Below are 20,020 nucleotides of genomic sequence, written 5' to 3'. Positions count from 1 at the left end.
CGAAAATGCAAAAAAAAGAAATCTGTCTGGAGTCGCAAAAAATAAAAAGCCGTATATAAGTGTTATAATGAAGGCAACACATGATGTTAGTGTCTATATTAGCTCTAATAGCCTACTACAGAAATGACTCTGTGTCGGAGGCTGAAGCAAATCTTCGTTGACAGAAATGTTGAAATGTAATATTTATTCTACACATTTTTACAACATTAGAAATCATTAGTAAATCAGAGACTACTCATAGGGTGAGATAACTCCTGGGAATGATTGGCTTTTAATGGCCAAAGGTATAGATGTGTGTGTCCAAGTTAAAGGAAACGGCAGACTGTCTTCTTCTAATGGATTTATTTCAATCTTTGCAAACTGGGTAACGTTTGCTCTGGTTTGGATCAACATGGCACATAAACAACTATCTAAAATGCAGCCAATATTAACTACAGATAATATGTCATGAGACATGCAAATATAAATTATATACAAAGAGGATAAAAGTAAAGGATACAGTATTAAATGAGTTAAAATATACCTACAAAGGAGGCATAATGATGCAATATGTACATACAACTAGCCCAAATGTTAGCATTGATTAGCTTGCAGTTATGCACTGACCAAATATGTCTGATTAGCACTCCAACAAGTCAATTACATCAACAAAGCGCACCTTTTGTGCATACACAGTATAAAACATTTAGTGGACAAAATGAGACAAAGAAGGAGTGGAAGATTTTACATGTAAACAAACCCTTGCATCACAGTCCACACTACAGTGAGTTCAAGAACCGCCGAAATTAGTAGGACAAAACGATGTTCACCAAATCAACTATGATCAGTGAAGCATACACACAAACATATTAAACAGTGGGCTTTCTAACAATTGGGAAGGTTTGTGTCATGTTTGTCCTCAAACAAAAAACATACTAAAACAAAAAAATATTTTTCCAATGTTTTTAAAAAATGCTCCAGAGCTGCATGCGGCTCCAGAGCTGCATGCGGCTCGAGAGCCGCGGGTTGCTAACTCGCGATCTAGAGTGCTGAGTGCTTCACTGCTTGTTTCCCGGGCTAAGTCTGCAACCGGATGTGACGTCAAGTGCAGGTATCGAATCATGGCACTGTTGGATTATACGTGAATCGGTACCCGGTAGTACCAACTGGCTTCAGTCGGAACCTATAAAAGTACCAAATTCAGTACTCAATCCTATATTTTGCATGTAGGGATTGTGAATGATAGGCAAAGTTTGAGAGAAAGTGCAGTTTCCCTTTAAGACAGAATGTCTAGTAATAGAAGATGTGGGTCTCAATATTACATTACATTAGTTTGAGGTGGGTAGAAGGAAAGGGGTGAAATTCAGCAATACATGTTGAAATTTGATAAATGTTGGGTGTCGCAGGGAATGTGGGAATTTTATTGTAGAATCCATTTGTGTGGCGCTGATCCAGTCCAATACTTGTCTGAGGCAGGGCCAGCTGGATGGATAATGACAGAAAAGGTGGATGTTTCCTCCACGTCTGCACTTTTCTCACGCTTTTCAAGCCTTTTTAAGTTGTCCTTTATTATTAAGTTGCAAGATCATGCTTTATTTGTGTTGAACATCTCCAGGAAGAAAGCTTGGAGTGGTGGCCTGGTTATTGAAAATGTTTGGCACTCACAAGTGTAAAGGCAGACAAAACACAGCCTGCGGTCAAATGTGCTGCAATTTCATGAAAACACAAAACTGTGACTGCAGAAAGTATCAAATTAAATCGGGATGACAATCATAGATCTAATTGAACCGCACTGACTCATCGTTGTGATAATATTGTAGTACAGTAATTTGTTTATGATTCCACACAGCTGTATTGTATTTCCTTTTATTGATTTAATTGCAGAGCAGCAGCATTGCTAAACTAGTTCAAATGTAATGAACTTTACGAGTAGCTCGTTTGAGACGGACAATTACTTTGTGTCTCAGTCCAAAGTAGGGAGGGGTACCATTCACATTTGAATTGATACTGTACAAATTCCCGGTACCTGGGAATCGCTACCGATACTCAGCGGTATCTATTTTTGGTACTTTTTTATGTGTTGGTAAAAATGTATAATATTGATAATAAAATCCCATTTTTTGCAGCATTTCAAATGAGCTGATTATGATAACTGCTGTCCAGTTATATATTACCGGCCAAATGCAGCTGAGATAGGCTCCAGCACCCTCCGTGACCCCAAAAGGGACAAGCGGTAGAAAATGGATGGATGGATGGATGGATGGATGACATTAAGTTGCAATTACAGTTGCACGTCCAAGACGTTAGATGGCAGTAATGCATAGTTTATGGTGTGTTTTTGTTGTTGTTGTTGTGCACTGAAAAGTGTTACTACTGTAAGTATTGTATGTGTTACAAGGGGTGTAAAAAAAAATAGATTTTCGAATTAATCATGATTTTTATTTGTAACAACTCTTAACTGATTCATAAAAATAAATAATCTATGTTGGGTTTTTTTTATCTGTTCTGTCATATCTGTTGTACATGCTTTAGAGAAGAGAAGTGTGGGATACTTCTCTCATTGCCTTTTTGTATTTGACTTTATTCAATGTTTGGGTAGAATTTTATTAAACAAAACCTATTTTTCTTTTAAGTAATATAGAAATTTATCAGAGCTGTTGATCTATTTGATGGAGGATTGAAGTTAATCGTGGAACTGGTACCCAATGCTATTAAAAAAAGTATTGATTTTGAATCAAGAATTGTTTTGAATCGAGAATCGATTACCCTAAGAATCGAGTCGAATCGTGTGGTGCCCAAAGATTCACAGCTCTATTTATTATGCAACAGCTGTTTGATTGTAATGTGCATCTTTGTTGTAGTTTCCATTTACAAATTTGGAGGTGTTAAAATCGCTAATGCTAATCAGTACCATGTCAATACCAAAACCAATGTATATTGACATTAAGCTATCGCATTTTTGAAAAAGTGGAGCCTTACTTTACTTACATCGGAGCATATTTGGAGTCAATTTCTTTGTTGGCATGGAAAATTAAAACAACAGAGGTAGTTTAGCTCTCATTGCTGCTGGAGTGATCGCCAAGTGGAAGTACGTCTACAACCGGGCGTGACGTCACGCGCAACCCAGGTACCGTAAGTTGGCACTGTTGGAATTTACATGAATCGATGCCTGGTAGGACCGGCAGAATTCGGTCGGTGACAAAACAATACTGAATTTGGCACCCATACCCATCCCTAGTCCAAAACAGGGGTGTCAAACTGGTTTTCACTGAGGGCTACATCTCAGTTATGGCTGCCCTCAGAGGGCCGCTTGTAACATTCAATAATATATGAATATTAATGTATGACGTTTCACCTCATGATATTATTATACAATTCCCTATGCATCTCATCGTTAGAAACTTTTTTATCTACTCCGTAAAAAGAAAATCTGTAGACTGGCAGCTCAGTCGCCAGAATTTTACCATGGAATTGACTGTGTTTCTTTTACAGCATGGACAAATGGCATCACTGTTTTATATCGTCAAATTCCGGCGACTGACCTGCCAGTTTTTACCCGTAAAATCTATTGTTGTTGTTATTGTTGTGGTGTATTACTGTAAATGGAAAAACTGTACTAACGGTAAAATTCTGGTGACAGGGTAGCTAATTTTTTTTACTATATAAATCTATTATTTTTAAAATGTATGTAATTTAATGGATAACTTGCTTTGAAATCACAATTAAATTAGATATTTATCTTTTGTAATTTTTGATTAAATATTTGTTACATTATTAGGAAACACAAAACTAATTTCATTATTATTACAAATTATAGCTAAATTCATACAAACGTAACTAACATTACATTAATAACATAAACAACATTACAGATTCAAACAGATACTTAAGTATTTATTTTTATTTTAAGAAAAATAATGTTTTGTACGATACTATATTTGTTACATTATTAGATAATATTGAATACAAATATAGGAAATTACATGCAGTACATGTTTTTTCTGTCAAAACGGAAACAAACTAATATATTTAGTAAGAAAAGATTAAGTATTATATTATTCCCAGGCATTTGCGGGCCACATAAAATGATGTGGCAGGCCATATAAAATAAAATGACAGGCCAGAGAAAATAATATGGCCGGCCATATAAAATTATGTGGCGGGCCAGATGTGGCCCCCGGGCCTTGAGTTAGACACCAGTGGTCTAGAGCATACAAGTAACATGCCATTTGCTAGTTGTAACCCTTGATTTAGCAGTCTTAATAGCGCCATCGCCAACATGTGGTCCATATTTGGAAAAGGTTAACTCACAGTCAAGTAATATTTGCCATCAAAAGGGTGATTTTGTCCTTTTGGACATTTTGAAGACACAAAACTGCCAATAAACTTTTAAAAGCTTTATTATTTTTTACAAGCAAAGAATCGGTCCATGCAGAATTAAACTTTCTATTTTTCTTCTTAGATTTGTGTTTTTTAGGATGTATTCATGGTTAGTGTACTGCCCTCTCATGGCAGTGTTTTGCAAAACTTTTGGAACTGTTGCTTATTTGAGGTTTCAAGTTTGAGTTTGGTGCAACGGGCTTCCGTAGCCAGTCAGTATTCAATGCAGTGAAGCAGGCTAGCTTGGCTAAAGTACAAAGTCAGCAGTCATAACTTAACTTCTACAGAGTTCGGCGAATATATGCCTGTAAGTAGTTGAACATATGCTGTTTTATGTCAAGTCTGTTCTGTCAAAATTTTCAACATTTTAAAAAGATCGCGATTGAGAGGCTAACAAAAATTAGCATGTCAGTGGCAAAATACATTGTGTGTTAGCATCAAGCTAGCGCGATAAGTACTCACTTTGTTACTGAATATTTTCAGTTGCTTGTTTTTGCTAATATCAGACTGTACTGCCGATTTTAAAATGTTTTGGCATTTCATGTGTATTAATGCACATTCTTATGTGCTTAGTTTTACAGTTATTTCATTTAGAGGTAATTAATAAACATTTGTTGTCCCTAAATGGAAGGACTGTTCACCTATCTGCCAAACTAAATAGCTACTTTCAGGGAGAGCAGAAAAGTTAGCTTACCGCAATAAGCTTTCTCCATCCTAGTCACTGCCCTTGTGTCCTTGGGCAAGGCATATAACCCACCTTGCAATACCTGGTGTATCAATGTCTGTAAAAAAAAATTAGATTCCTACACAAAATGGGAAAATAAAACTGGGAAAAGAAGGCTACATCTTCCACTCATTCAATTATCAGTCAGTTACTCCGCCACATTCACGGCCTCACACAACAGTTGGAAATTATAGAACTCTAAACCTGTCTTTTTTATATAATTCTAGTAATCTTTTCAAAGAGACACATTTCACACACTCCCATGCTTAAATGAAACCTCATTTAAAGGGAGTCACGTCAAGAAGCCTGCTATGGGTTGCCAGACCCCAGGATAGCTTTTCAGTTTTTGCAGCATTGATTTCCAAATTGTCAAGTTTTCTGTAAAAAGGCCAGATGGTGTTACGGAAAAGCAATGATGTCCTGAAATTGCTGCATAGCAGTTCTCTTTTTCTTTTCTTTTTTTGTCCTGTCCAGCGACTCAGGCAAATCATATTGTTGATGTAGATGCCCATATTGGCTGTACAGATTTACTTTACAAAAGAGAAGTGTGTGATACTTCTCTTGTTGCCTTATTTGTATTTTACTTTATTAAATGGATTTATATTATTATTTGGTGCAGCCGGGCCGGAGCAGGAGGTGAATATAAAGAGGAAACATAGGAAGACAGAGGGTGAAATTGTGGGGACTAGAGGGGGATAAGACAGAGAGACAACAACAACAGTAAAAGTGATAGCAAAGAAGCAGTTAGTGAAATAAATAATAATACAGAAATGACAATGAACATTATTACACTACAAATGGCAATAGTACTATTGATAATGAATAATAACAATAATTACCTCTATTATCAACAATACAATTGTTCAAATGCAACAATACACATATGTAATGATACCTTGAAATACAAAAGAACGCAGATAAATGGAGGGGAAGAATGATAAGCCAACTATATTAACCTTGTAGATTGTTATAGTAATAAGTTTAAGCTTTGTCAGTGTGCCATATGTTACCCAGTCTCCCCCAGTGCAACGTTAATATATGTTTGATGAAATGTGATTATATGCATGAGTGTATGTATGTATATGTACTTGTATATGTACAGTATGTGTATATGTCTGTTTGTACTGTGAATTTATATGTACAGTATGTATATATATATATGTAGGTTTGTACAGTGAATATATGTACAGTATGTGTATATGTATGTTCGTACTGTGAATGTACATGTACAGTGTGTGTATATGTATGTTTGTACAGTGAATGTGCGTGTGGATGTACAAACTTTGAATGTGTAGGTATGTACTGTATTTGTGTATGTGCATAGCAGTTCTCACTGCCACCAGGGGGCATATTCACATTGTATCGTAAGATTGTGATATGTTGTGCTGCCCTCTACTGGAAGTTGTTGCACGTGAGTGGTTATGTTATTTGTTCGGGAATTAGAGTTTGCAGAGCAGCAGACTAGCCTAGTAAAGTTAGTACAACATCAGCTGTTATATTTTCACTTCCACAAAGTTTTGGTAATAAATGGAACTTTATTGTCATTGCACTTAAAGTACAACAAAATAAGTTAATTTTCCGTGGATGCGCGATTGTGTACGTGAGACTCTGTGCTCTCGCATAGCGTTTTTGCAATAAAACAACCAACCAGGCCAACAAAAGTCAACAAAAAACACAGGGAAAGACTTCGGAGTTTCTTCGCTGGGCTATCCTCTGGGGGATTCTCGTTGCCATGACCATGCCAAGTCGTTCCAGCGGGAAGACAAAATACAGATTGCAATGTTTGTGTTTGAGCGAGCGAAAACAAATGTCAACTTTTCACTCTAATGATCAATTTCTGGCCCTCAAATTGATCATAACTTCGCCTTGCAGAGCAGACAGCTTCTCCAAGATGTTATCCAGTTGTCCATTTAGTTAAAAAACCACAAATGGCCATCTTTCACCCATCCTTCAATCATTTGTGGCATATTTAGGGTACCTTGGGCGGTTGCCAGCATCTGCCAAACTTGTCGATACACCAAACAAGGCTTATTCCAATCAGCAGATGTCCTGTTATCATGATTCCAAATAGGGCGATGTCGTCAACGTCCTCGACTAAAATAATTGCCAGGTGCACGACCCTCCACTTCTCCCAGGAGTCCGTTGTGTCCCTCCATCCACTTTCGGGATGAGCAGCTGCACACCCTGGACAAGTCTCCACCTCATCGCAGGGCTAACACAAATAGACAGACAACCATTCACTATTGAGCAAAAAAAACTTTCCTTCAGGACAGGCAGGTTCCCTCGAACCCAAGCTTCTCGTCAAGAAGATCTCGTCAATTTCATTGAGAAATTAAGTAATTATGCATATCCTGTTGTTTCATGTAAATTTTGTTCCCTTAAAATATAATTTGTCAAATGTTTTGGCACAGTCTAAAATGATTGTGATCACACTGCAAATTTCCTGTAAATTAGATATTCCATTGTTGGTTAGCATAAGCCAACGTTTTAATTGTATTGTTTAATTCGCTTTTTTCATATCGTACCAGGCTGTTGGTTTTAGATGTTGTCGCGTTTCACATATATTTACTCTATTTTTATGTGCTTAGTTTTCCACAAATTTATTTGGAGGCAATCAATAAACAACTTCAATATTTGAGGTTTCTCGGTCTTAAAATTCAAGGACTGTTTACTTATCTGCCAAACTAAATATCAACATTCAGGGAGGGCAGACTAATTATATTCCTTTTTTAATCAAATCCTTTCTCAGCATTCACACAACTTCTTAGGGGACGTCGACTTCTGGTTATTCTGCACGCTCTTAAAACACGATCCGAGTCTGGAGGCTTCTTCACGGCCTTTCTTCATGCTAATAACTGAGGTTCTTTGGTTTCTACAGTGAGTGAGCACCTCTCAAGGCTCCAGTGGCACTGAAGGAAAAACAGAGTGAAGATGGATGGTACCGGCTAACATCTCCAGACAGATGTGTTGATAAGGCCTCACAAGGAAGCCAGTGTGGAGCTGTGAGGCAACACAGAAGGAGAAGATGTCACAGACTAGGGCAGGAATTGGAAGGAATTTCACAAGAGGTGCGATTAAAAAACATTCTCGCTTCGGCTCTCCTTGGTCAGATTGGCTTTCAAGCGTCTCTTCAAGTGCTCTTGGTAAACCAGCAGCTGTCAGACCTCCTCGAGCCAATCCTTGATTGATGAGTCCATCTGGGAGTCAACACAACACACTAACGGTGTCCCTTCCAACCGTCGTCCATGACATTCCCTCCAAACCTGAGATCTCACTGGAGCATTAAGCATGTGGCAAACAGCCACTTGATTTCATTTCTGGCCCGCTAACAGCTTGTAATTACTTTCAAACGCACGTCAACGTCTCAACACCGCCCACATCTTCATTGCTGCTGATGCTGCACACCTCTGATTGATGACTCTGAATTCAACCCCAGCTTTTTTGGGGGGCGGTGAACTCAAGTTTGCCGGCATCTCCCCCAGGTCAAACTTGTCATATCCTGTTAGCATGGCCATGGCTCGCTCGGACAGATGTTTGCAGTATGTGAAGGTAATTGGACTGACAGGTGTGCAACGCGACAAACAATACATGATGTGGTCATACAGAATGGCTGAGCTAATTAAAAATTTTCAGAACATATTTTTGGATCAGATTTGGGATATTTTTAACAAATGGTATTCCGACCCGATATTGTTATCGGCCCAATATTTGCAAAAAAAATAGTATTGGACATGTGCTTGCACAAGGTAGGTAGGTAGGTCGGTCTTTATTGTCATTGCACAAGTACAACAACATTTTGTTTTCAGCACAAACTTGTTCAAGATTAGACAAACAAACAGTGTACAGGGTTACAGAAGAGGAACGCTGATGGGTGGCCCCGTAAAAGATGGGAAAAAGGTAAACGCTGGTGGAGGATGAGTAAAAAAATACAATCTAGACTGGGGGCCCAGTCTGGAGTGGGAAAAAACCTCCATAGCAAAGCACATATACATATTACAACATACATCTCAAGACTTGCAACAAAGGGGAGTGAGTGGGGGTTACGGTGGAAGGCTGCAGCTCTTCAGGCGCTGCCCAGCTGTCCATCACCTCAAGGGATTCGTATCAAGGGCGTTGGATGGGGGTTGGGGTATGTGTGTGTGAAGGGAGTTTGTTGTGTCTTCGCCGCACTGTCCTTCGGTAGAGTCTCGAAAATAGTTAACAAGTGGTGTATATTGATATCGGTCCCAATATTTGCACAAAAAAAATAGTGTTGGACATGTGCTTGCTACAAGCAGCCCTGCAGCGTATTTACTTGTGCAAAGTTGGACAGCCAGTGAACATCGAACCGTGCTCCAATAGACACACAATTTCTTGTATTTAGGACACCTACAAAAGTCTGCTCTCCCAGTATTTCCTAAAACTACTGTGTGTGTTTGTAGTACATTTGATTGTAATGTTTCAAACAATATTATCTAAATGTTCTTCTTTTTTAAAGGCAAGTTACTTGTTTAAATGGCGCCGTTTTGGGAGGGCCAAGCATGGATTAAATTAATTCAACCTACAAGTCTACAAGGTGGTTCCACAAGAAGAGGAGCCTAATCATTGAAAGCTTCACCTGCAATTTCGTTTTCAAAGTTTCTACAAACCAGAAATACATGTGAACTTTGGATTGGGAGTGTTGCGATTTATTAGCCACTAAAATCTTTTCAAGGCACAGCGGTGCCTGATGACTCAGTCCTTTGTAGTTGGGAGCACGATTGTGAATGTAATTCTGAACTTCATAAAGAGCCAGTGCAGTGAAGAAAAGTGATCTTTTTTCCTGGTTGTAGTCAGTATTAGAGCAGCAGCATTTTAGACCAGCTGGAGACGTCTGGAGCTCAAGTGTATGGCCAGGCCAATATTTTTTTATGGAGCACAATTCATACACAAAATAAAGGCAAAATAAAAAATGTAATACTCATCATTTAAAAATAAAATTATAGAATAATATAATCTTAAAAGCAATTATAATTCATATTAAAATCAAAGAGTGTGGATAAAAATACATTCTGTTGGCATATGCGCAATTAAATACAGTTTTTTTTGGTCTGGGTTTGTTGAGGCCTGTCCCACAATTTTTGGAAGATTATTCCAGATTTTAGGAGCGTTAAACTGAAACGCAGGCTTACCATGTTTTGTCCGGACACTGGGCATCAGCCGGAGGAGACCACTCCCTGAGGTTCTCAGAGGCAGTGATTGTTCAGATGGTTTTAACATGTCAGAAATGTACTTTGGCACAAGACCAGGAAAATACATGTTTTTAAGTCTATTCTCTGAGCAAAACAAAGCCAGTGCAGTGACCTAAGCTCTGGACTAACATGGTCATATTTGCTGGTTCTAGTCAAGACTCGAGCAGCAGCGTTCTGCACTGTTTCTTTATAAAGTAAAGCAGCTTTTGAAAAAGTCACTTAGAAACATAAGGATGTACAAAACCACATATCTGAAAGTGAAAGGGAAAAATGTCTCACGTTTGCAGAGAGATGGCGAGTATCAGGGTCGTCTTTGAGGGTTCTGCTTCTAATGGCTCCCTTTGCCCACCTCTGGTTTAATAACTACTTTGTGTCATTAGGAAGAGTCAGCAATCGGCGAGCGCTCATCAGAGGATTGGCGTAGAGCGAGCGAGTTATGAAATGCTGCGTTGTCTCAGCAAACAATGAAAGGCGAGTGTGGTTTTGTCCCAAAGTAATTATCCATTAGATGTGTCCCGTACCGGAGACTTTAAAATGCATGTGTGGGATTTTTGGCTTTTGCTGGAAGACTAATGGCTTCTCACGAGCAAATTGATGAGACAAAGTAGGAATCAATCAAAAACATCCTCCATAAGTGGCTCCATGTTGATAACACCCATGAAATGCAATTGTAAAGAGCACACTATTCATAAAGCTTTCTGTGTGTTTTTGATCTAAGTGTGTGTTTTGTGCAGCATTATGGCAACAAGAGGGCTTGTCACCACAAAGCTTGAGATATTGGGAACATGCTTGGTTTTGCTCTGATCCTAATGAGGTCAGCAGTGCACATGTGGAGCCAGCACATGTTCATTTTTTGTGACTTTTTGGTGGGGTGGGTGCAATAGTGACAGATACAATACAATACTAGTGTTTCCCATAAACTGCCAAGATACCTGTGGCGGTGGGGGCGTGGCTATGAGCGTGGTCACCATGACATCATCGAATAATTTGCATAATTTACTACAATGATATGATTTTCTCTAAAAAGGCTCAAAAAATTTATACTTACTAATTAATAATAACAGTTTTGTTTTAAACTTCCATCCATCCATTTTACAATATAATTACAACACTTTATGTACATATTTATATACAGATTTGAACAATAAGTTATTTACTGAAATATATTTATTAATTGTGGTTCTTACAAAAAATATATCTTATAAAATATAAAAGCTAAAATGTCTCTTAAAGCTCTGCCCCTTTAATTAGTGCATACTAAATAATTTAACTTTAGCCTACTACTACAACCATATTATTTACCAGCGACATAAAGTGAAACAGAGGCAGAGGTGTCCTGCCACAGTCAGTAACAAATAAACAGAAAACAGTAGTGGTCAAATACAAATAAGGCAACAAGAGAAGTATCCTACACTTCTCTTTTGTAAAGTAAATCTGAACAGCCTATATGGGCAGCTACATCAACTACATGATTTGCCTTAGAAGCTGGACAGGACAAAAAAATAAAATATTTTTTTTTATTTTTATTATTTATTTATTTTTTTAAATTTGTGGCGGACGTAATTATTTCGTGGTGGGCCGCCAAAAATAAATGAATGTGTGGGAAACACTGCAATACATCTCTTGGTTAAACACAATACTGTAAATGCTTTGCTTGTTGGGGGAAGAACGACACACTTAATTTCTCTCAATTTGCAGATGAAAACTCTGAAGGAAGCACATTCCAGATGTCTCCGAACGTTTCATTGTTGGATTAATACAATCAGAAAGGAAGTGGTTGTTTATTAAGCCAGAATTTTTGCTCACATAATCAAACCTATGATGGTTTCCAGTCAAAGCAAAAATAGGGCAGACGTTACGAACTAAACAGGAATTTCCAATGAAGCTGTGCTATTGGCGTCCACAATAAATACAAAATATAATAATGTACAGTGAAATTAACCTTAAAATATATTTGATATTTGATTAGTTGTCTGTCTGGCTCTCAACAAAAGCGGACGCTTCCCTTCCCTCTCTCTTATCTCTACTTATTTGCTTTTTGTCTTTTCTTAACGTCTCGTAGCCTTTTTTTGCACTGCTCTCCAAAATCTAAACAATGGAATTGATCAACTGGACTCGCAACGAAATTGAGAATATCTCACGTTCGGGGGAACCTGCCTGATGGAACGTTTGCTGCTGGACACACCATGGACTCTTTGGAGAAGTAGAGTGTCGTATGCCTGGCGATTCTTTCAGTTAAAGACGTCTAAATTTTCGGAATCATGATAACAGGACATCTGCTGATTGGAGTAAGCGTTGCCCTGGTGTATCGACATGTTCGGAGGATGCTGGCAGCCGGCCAACGTACCCTAAAGCTGTAGATAAATGTAAATAAAAGTCAGCTTACAGCGGAACAAATGGGCGGTGCTCTATTCTGCCCATAAAACCCAATAGATAACCATTCAAAAACCGCCAACAATACTCTGATTTACTGTTTGTAAACTCTGGATTGGGAGTGTTGCGATTTATTAGGCACTAAAATCTTTTCAAGGCACAGCGGTGCCTGATGACTCACTGCTTTGTAGTTGGGAGCACGATTGTGAATTGAATTCTGAACTTCATAAAGGAGCCAGTGCAGTGAAGAAAATGTATCATTTGTCCTGGTTCTAGTCAGTATTCGAGCAGCAGCATTTTAGACTAGCTGGAAACTTTCTGGAGCTCAAGTGTATGGCCAGGCGAATAATTTTGAAGTCTGCAGTGAGTAATAATCAGTGATGTTGTTGAAAAATGTAATCAAACCTTGTGATGGGTCTTTTAAATTAATGTGCTGCTTATGCTTAAAATGAGCAAAACATGTAAATATTAAATGTTATTATAAATGTGCCAGTTACCACATTACATATATACTTACATCATGTATATGGATGTTTTTTAAGGGCTTTATATGCAGAATAGAGCGGCTCCTATAGCCTCCATTGTAAGCAGACATTTGATCTCATTTATTTATTATTTAGAATACATTAAAACAAATCAATCCGTCGTCATGTCTTTCATAATGATTATGAGCGATAGGCAAAATTCCTCTTTGACAAACTACATCTTTACATGAACAGAAATCAATAAAACTGAACATATTTATTGTAAACATGTTTCCTGACTGTGGAACAGAGTCAAGCAAGATTAAATTCCACCCCAACGCCAACATTTCAAGTTCTTATGAAGGTAATAATGTTCATGTAACTGAGAGTGGACATATGGAACCAAATGGCCCCAATTACTAGTTACTGTCATTTAGCAGGGGACACCCTACAACTCCCTCTGGGGGTCCCCACACTCCCACTGTATGTATTTATTTAGTTTGCCAGCATCTAATTTAAAATCTTGATCATAGTTATTTATTATATGCAGTAAAACTTTGAACTCAGCTCACTTTAATTTGTGTTCTTAAATGTGTGTTCCACGTCTTCAATGTCAAGAGCAGTTTTGATTTGGGCTTACAAGGTAAACAACTAAAATGAATGTTTTGGACTTTGTTTTATCCAAACGCATACATGTGTCCAAATGTGGCTAAGTAGACGCATTGTGGGTTTCCTAGACGTCGTTTACATTGCTAACAGAAAAATCTAAGTTAGAGAATCCCTCTGCCATCTTCCACTTAATTTTTTTTTTAATCGCTTTAATATGTCTCTCTTCCCTTCCCCGACTCCCTCGTCCTCATTTGGGATGTGATTTCCCTTCTCTCTGGCTCCCACTCCAACTCCAACCGCGTGTCTCATCCCGGCTGCTGCTAATAAAGGCGACAGGTGATTAGATAACAAGGCCCACCTAGGCCATCTACTCACCCGTCGCTGTTTTCGAGGCTGGTCCTGGCACACCCCGTTCCGCGGCAGGCCCGCAGGCCACGCCCCCCTCCTTATACACTTAATTCACTAACTGTGTTACAAACAAGATCAATTAGAATAATAAATAATGTTGGATATAGAGAACATACAAACCCTTTATTTAATGAATCAAAAATATTGAAATTCAACAATTTGGTGCATTTGTAAACAGCTAAAATTATGCACAAAGCAAAGTATAACCTGCTACCCAAGAATGTACAACAATTTTTCTCAAAGTCTAACCTTGAGGAAAATCTAATTTAAAACATTTATATGTGTGTACAACATTTAAAACCCTTAGCATATGTGGAATTACATTATGTAATGGATTAAGCAAAAAAAATCAAAGTACTGATATGATTCAGTTTAAGAGACTGTTCAAATTACAAGTGTTCACAAAGTACAAAGAAGAACAATTGTGATGAACCTCTTAAACCTTTTTTTTAGATAATGATTATTTATGTATTTAATTTTTGTTTACTTACTTATGGTATATTATTTATTTATTCACTGTTCTGTTACAAACAGAACAAGAAAATGGAATAAAATTGCTATGATATGAAAAAGGTTAGGATTAAATAAACTCTGCTTCTTCCTACTTCTTTTCAGACGTGCTGTAATGAAACAACTGGAAATATGTGATGCATTACATCAGGGGTCACCAACGCGTTGCCCGCGGGCACCAGGTAGCCCGTAAGGACCAGATGAGTAGCCCGCTGGCCTGTTCTAAAAATAGCTCAAATAGCAGCACTTACCAGTAAGCTGCCTCTATTTTTTAAATTGTATTTATTTACTAGCAAGCTGGTCTCGCTTTGCTCGACATTTTTAATTCTAAGAGAGACAAAACTCAAATATAATTTGAAAATCCAAGAAAATATTTTAAAGACTTGGTCTTCACTAACTGACGGTCCAGTTCAAAGTGTGACATGATTTATTTAAAAATTTGAAAATTGACTTTTGTATTTTACATGAGTTATTATTTGTACAAACATGGTGCAAAGTAATTCATGATTTGTTAAAATATGTTAGTGGCTAGCTAGTTAAAATGGGATATTGTGATTTCACAAGACTGTCTTAGAAGTGATCATTTGAAAATGTTCAATTTGAAAAATGTGCACTTAGAGAAAATATAAAAATAAAGTGTTGCATATTGATATTTATCTGTTTCTATATATATATTTATTGTGAGAAATCATTAAGATGATCAGTGTTTCCACAAAGATAAATATCATTAATTATTAATAGTAACAGAGAGTTAAAGGTAAATTGAGCAAATTGGCTATTTCTGGCAATTTATTTAAGTGTGTATCAAACTGGTAGCCCTTCGCATTAATCAGTACCCAAGAAGTAGCTCTTGGTTTTAAAAAGGTTGGTGACCCCTGCATTACATTGTATCGTATGCATGTTCCAAATAAACTGAAACTGAACTGAAGTATTTAACGCGATGAAAAGTTTCTTAAACCCAAAAAGACGCACATCGAGGTTCCACTGTACAATATCATCTACGTTTGTTGTATCTGCTAATTCTACGCAACTCACCAGTGTTTGGTTAGTTACTGAAAACCAGTAACTAGTTACTTTATTTCAAAAGTAACTCGGTTACTTACACCAAAAAGTAATGCGTTACTGTGAAAGGTAACTATTTAGTTACTTATTTTTTTCTTTTTCTTTTTTTTTTAGCTCCCATTATTTCAGTACTGTTATTGCACTGGAGAATAATACAATCTGTTGATCAACTTGACATGCATTTGCATCACTGAACTTTGCTAAGCAATGTGGTCTACATACAACACACAAAGACAAATATATGTTTCAAAGGGCCAATTTATTTCAGGCCAGAACAAATTGACAAAACTATTTTAAATAGCTGGAACATAACATACATAAGTAGCAAACAGCATAATAACAACATATCTGTAAACCTGGCTTCACCCACGGAAGGCACACATGACATACACAAAGCCTAAGTGAAGTGGCATCGGAGTCTGTCTCTCTTTACTAGCTTCGTCGAAGCATGTTGCTTTTGTAGCTGTTTCAGCAGATTTGAATTGCTGTTTTGGGCAGTAGATGGGATCTTTGATCCAAGACACAATTTACATTTGACTAAAATGTTCTTTTCTTTGTGCTCGACAAAAGAAAAGTAGTGAGAATATCTCCATGTTAAGAAACTTGACTGCGGCTCAGCCATGATGTGTTGTAAGTCAAATCAGACACGCCACCTCCCTCCCCTCCTCCCCTTCCCCCTCCCCTCCGCACACCCACAACAGAGTACGTGTCTCTCTTCTCCGGCTTGTGACACAAGAAGAATCAGAAGGACGACACCGCAGCGCTCCAATAAAACACACTCAGATCTTCTGTTTCTAGCCGATACTACATAAAAAATAACGTAAAATAACTCAGTAACGCATCACGTAGTAACGGTAACTGAGTTACTGAAAATAAAAAATAACGCGTTAGACTACTAGTTACCGCCGAAACTAACGGCGTTACAGTAACACGTTACTTTGTAACGCGTTAGTCCCAACACTGCAACTCACTCTTGTTACTTTCAGTTCTGTTACTCAAATGAGTCATCTGCGATCTAGGAACCTTGTCAAGAATAAAATAAAGTTGCCTGAGATGGACCAATACACATTTTTATTCGTATTGTAGTTTTAAAGTACTATCAGATTCAGAGTTGAGTTCATTTTGAGATAGCTACAACACAAGAATGGCACTGATTCAATCGAATGGGCCTTTTTCAGCATTTTGAATGGATGAAACATTGGAAGCGCTTAAGTTCCTCAAAAGAGTCTTCCTAATTGACTGCAGACGTGGTAAAGACATTAGTTTCGCTTTTGTAGGCTTTTTGAACCTGTAAGCTACTCGTGGGGGAGGCTGTCTTTGTCTCCCCCTCAACAGAGCTGAAAGTCTAAAGACACACGACAGAAGCAAGGCAGTGAAACCGCTGAAGTTGAAGGCTATGTGCTCATATTGATAAAAGTTCAAATAATATTACAGCGATTAAATATTTTATTTTCACTCGCAACTTCAAGTCCTTCGGGTCCTAATGTGCTTACCTACCTATTAGTCAGTGTCTCCGTGACGTGTGGTCTTAATTCTAGTCACTGCGCCCGCTGGGCATTGACTTTTTCCTGCTGGACCTTTCTCCCCTGACTGCTGTGTTAATGGGCCGACTAACAGCTAGGAAATTGGAGTGTCTTTAGCTGTTAAAGGCCATCCAGTTGCCCGTGGTCTTGTTTCTCTGTGAGTCGGTACAGTGTGAAAGCTCGAACAATGGCTGCATGACGTACATTGCACCGGTCGCCCAGGGGAGGTTGAGTTTTTTCTTGACCTGATGTGGGATGTCGTTGTGGTTTGTGCAGCCCTTTCAGACACTTGTGATTTAGGGCTATATACAGTCGCGATCAAAAGTTTACATACACTTGTAAAGAACATAATGTCATGAGTTTCCAATAATTTCTACAACTCTTATTTTTTTGTGATAGAGTGATTGGAGCACATACTTGTTTGTCACAAAAAACATTCATGAAGTTTTGTTCTTTTATTAATTTATTATGGGTCTACTGAAAATGTGACCAAATCTGCTGGGTCAAAAGTATACATACAGCAATGTTAAAGGCCTACTGAAATGAATTTTTTTTTATTTAAACGGGGATAGCAGATCCATTCTGTGTGTCATACTTGATCATTTCGCGATATTGCCATATTTTTGCTGAAAGGATTTAGTATAGAACAACGACGATAAAGTTCGCAACTTTTGGTCGCTGATAAAAAAAAGTCTTGCCTATACCGGAAGTAGCGTGACGTCACAGGAGGTAGGATTCCTCACAATTCCCAGTTGTTTACAATGGAGCGAGAAAGATTCCGACCGAGAAAGCGACGATTACCCCATTAATTTGAGCGAGGATGAAAGATTTGTGGATGAGGAACGTTAGAGTGAAGAACTAGAGAGGCAGTGCAGGGTGTATCTTTTTTCGCTCTGACCGTAACTTAGGTACAAGCTGGCTCATTTGATTCCACACACTCTCCTTTTTCTATTGTGGATCACGGATTTGTATTTTAAACCACCTCGGATACTATATCCTCTTGAAAATGAGAGTCGAGAACGCGAAATGGAAGCTCTTTAGCTACTGAGCTAACGTGATAGCATCTGGCTCAAATGCAGATAGAAACAAAATAAATAAATCCCTGACTGGAAGGATAGACAGAAGATCAACAATACTATTAAACCATGGACATGTAACTACACGGTTAATAATTCTCAGCCTGGCAAAGCTTAACAATGCTGTTGCTAATGACGCTGAAGCTAACTTAGCAACTTAGCAACCGGACCTCACAGAGCTATGATAAAAACATTAGCGCTCCACCTACGCCAGCCAGCCCTCATCTGCTCATCAACACCCGTGCTCACCTGCGTTCCAGAGATCGACGGCGCGACGAAGGACTTCACCCGATCACAGATGCGGTTGGCGGCTAGCATCAGCTAGCGCGTCTGCTATCCAAGTAAGTACTCCTTGTTGTGTTGCTACAGCCAGCCGCTAATACACTGATCCCACCTACAACTTTCTTCTTTGCAATCTCCATTGTTCATTAAACAAATTGCAAAAGATTCACCAACACAGATGTCCAGAATACTGTGGAATTGTTCGATGAAAACAGAGCAGTTTGTATGGTGACACATTGGGTACGAATACTTCCGTTGCCGTCCTGACGTCACGCGCATACGTCATCATACATAGACGTTTCCAAACGGAAGTTTAGCGGGAAACTTATAATTGCACTTTATAAGTTAACCCGGCCGTATTGGCATGTGTTGCAATGTTAAGATTTCATCATTGATATATAAACTATCAGACTGTGTGGTCGGTAGTAGTGGGTTTCAGTAGGCCTTTAATATTTGGTTACATGTCCCTTGGCAAGTTTCACTACAATAAGGCGCTTTTGGTAGCCATCCACAAGCTTCTGGTTGAATTTTTGACCACTCCTCTTGACAAAATTGGTGCAGTTCAGCTAAATTTGTTGGTTTTCTGACATGGACTTGTTTCTTCAGTCAGAACTTTGGGAAGGCCATTCTAAAACCTTAATTCTAGCCTGATTTAGCTATTCCTTTACCACTTTTGACGTGTGTTTGGGGTCATTATCCTGTTGGAAAACACCCAACTGCGCCCAAGACCCAACCTCCGGGCTGATGATTTTAGGTTGTCCTGAAGAATTTGGAGGTAATCCTCCTTTTTCATTGTCCCATTTACTCTCTGTAAAGCACCAGGCCCAGAGCATAACACTACCACCACCATGCTTGATGGTAGGAATGCTGTTCCTGGGATTAAAGGCCTCACCTTTTCTTCTCCAAACCTTCTGGAGGAAAGTTCGGTGGTCAGATGAAACAAAAATGTAGCTGTAAATAAACTTTGATTGATTGATTGATTGATTGATGAATGCAGAGAAAAGTAACAGCAAATGGTGAAATATGTCAAAACTGCATACTATTGACAGATACTTGTGACTTTCTTATGTGGTATTCTCAAGGATGTTGCACAAAAACGGAGTTGTAGCGATGGTGCTTGATAAAAGTGGATCCTGAGTCGTGGTCCTATACCAGTAAAGTCCACCTGTTTGAAATCAACTCATCACTGGAAGCCATCTGCTTCTGCTTTAGAAGCACTGCAGCATTCGGAGCATAACGTTCCTGTGCCTCAAACCTAACAGGCTACAAATGTACACGTCTAAATACTCAGAACGTAGTATAAATAGGATACACAATTGTTAAAGGTCCCGTATTATAGTGTTTTTAAACAATTACATGTTGTATTTGTACAGTAATTATGCGAGGTTGGCTTCTTAGTTGAAGGAAAACTAAATGCACA

This window comes from Entelurus aequoreus, linkage group LG06 (assembly GCF_033978785.1).
Source record: "Entelurus aequoreus isolate RoL-2023_Sb linkage group LG06, RoL_Eaeq_v1.1, whole genome shotgun sequence".
Classification (NCBI taxonomy): Eukaryota; Metazoa; Chordata; class Actinopteri; order Syngnathiformes; family Syngnathidae; genus Entelurus; species Entelurus aequoreus.
Note: the sequence above shows the minus strand (reverse complement) of the source record.